Source organism: Octopus bimaculoides, chromosome 3 (assembly GCF_046866305.1).
Source record: "Octopus bimaculoides isolate indiv1 chromosome 3, ASM4686630v1, whole genome shotgun sequence".
Classification (NCBI taxonomy): domain Eukaryota; kingdom Metazoa; phylum Mollusca; class Cephalopoda; order Octopoda; family Octopodidae; genus Octopus; species Octopus bimaculoides.
The window spans coordinates 126,542,742-126,544,725 of NC_142930.1; the positions used below are offsets into that span (position 1 = coordinate 126,542,742).

Sequence of the window (1,984 nt, forward strand, 5' to 3'; positions counted from 1 at the left end):
GGTCCTATTGAAGATCCTGACACGTATGATACTGTCTAGCTTTGTTTGGAGAAATCCTTTATTAAGTTAAATGCCATGTATTCTGCCCTTATTCTCTTTGCGATTTCTGTATCTATATTTCTTTCAGAAAGTCATGTAACCATTCTCCAAGTTTTCCAGCTATGCCGAGATCACGCAGTTTGTAGCATACCATACCATGATCCACTTTATGAAGAACTTTTACAAAGCCAAGGTATAGTGTCCACACTTGAGTTGTTGAGTATCTGCTTCAACACCCAGTCATAGTGCTGTAAGGGCTGGGTCAGGCAGCTTCTACCTGGTCGCAAGTCATGCTGGGTATCACTCAGCAAGTCGTTTTCTTTAAGGAATGCGATTAGTTTCCCTCTGACTATCCGTTCCATGACTTTGCTGATGCATGAAGTCAGAGAGATAGGCCCACAATTTTTGGCATTTGCTCTGCTTAAAAAATATGGGATGCTTCATGAATTTGCGTGCCATCCTTGCGCAGGGGCCATGCTAATCTTCTCTGCATCATTCCAATTTTAGAATATATATATTAAAAATGGGGAAGGCCTGTTTATGGGGTTGCCTTAGGTTTCCCGTCCATACATGTTTTAACTTTATGGCGTATCGTCAGATCCCAAAAACCTGATACGCCATAAAGCTAAACCCTTTATGGACGAGAAACCTAAGGCAATTCTATAAACCAGCCTTCCCCATTTTTAATATATACTGCTCTACATCTTAAAGTGGGGTTTTTCTTTCAGATTTATGTTTTCTAAAAACGATATATATATATATATATATATATATATATATATATTCTTCTAACATACACACATACACACATATATATTCTGATATATACATATGAATATAAATATATAAATATATAAATATAAATATATTTGGAAAGTAGTGTGTTTCCGTACACGCGCGCGTTGTGTATGCATGCCCAACAACATTAATAATTTAAACACCGGCCGACTTTATTGTGCTCTATAACCATCTTCTTTCGTGACTTTACATCTTTATTCATAAAATACCAATCACCTCAGATATAAATTCGAGATGACTTTTTCACCTTCAATTTTGATTAATATTCTCTAAAGGCCAAAAAGTTAAGAGTCGTCCAAATTCCATTCTCGTTATGAATTTTACAATATGATAAAAGTAATATCCGGCCAGAGTTAAAAGAGGCTGCCTTGCCAATCAAACTACTCCACCGCCAGTAAGTCTATGAAATAAATACCTTAGAAGTAATTCTGCTACGTGAAGGAGGTTTTTATGTCTCTCTCTCTCCCTCTCTCTCTCTCGTCTTGTTACTTTTTCAGAAAATGAGGGGAGGTGGGACAGAGGAGATCATAAGTTCGCTCAAATAGTTGATATTAATGAGTAACCAATAGAAATAAAAGGAAACGGTTCTGTGGTTCGAATTTTGTTTGATTTGTTATCGATAGAATAAATGAAAGCAAACAGTCTGAAAGCAAACCGACATCGGCAAAATTGAGTCACGTATTCATGCACTCAACTGTCTAGATCAAACCTGACAAGAAATACACGCACATATGTACGCATACATTTATATATATATGCGTCTAAGGCGGCGAGCTGTCAGAAACTTTAGCACGTCGGGCGAAATGTTTAGCGGTATTTCGTCTACCGCTACGTTCTAAGTTCAAATTCCGCCGAGGTCGACTTTGCCTATCATCCTTTCGGGATCGATTAAATAAGTACCTGTTACGCACTGGGGTCGATATAATTGACTTAATCCCCTGTCTGTCCTTGTTTGTCCCCTCTGTGTGTAGCCCCTTGTGGGCAGTAAAGAAATAAGAAACATTAGCACGTCAGGCGAAATGCTTAGTGGTACTTCGTCTGTCTTTATGTTCTGAGTTCAAATTCCGCCGAGGTCGACTTTATCTTTCATTCTTTCAGAGTCGATGAATTAAGTACCAGTTGCGTACTGAAGTCCATCTAATCGAAT

At 38.2% G+C, this 1,984-nt stretch overlaps 1 pseudogene; it reads right to left on the reverse strand.

Moving 5' to 3' along the window:
• Nucleotides 1-463: 463 nt before the first annotated feature.
• On the reverse strand, nt 464-564 carry LOC128247452 (U6 spliceosomal RNA; annotated as a pseudogene).
• Between the last annotated feature and the right edge of the window lie 1,420 nt (nt 565-1,984).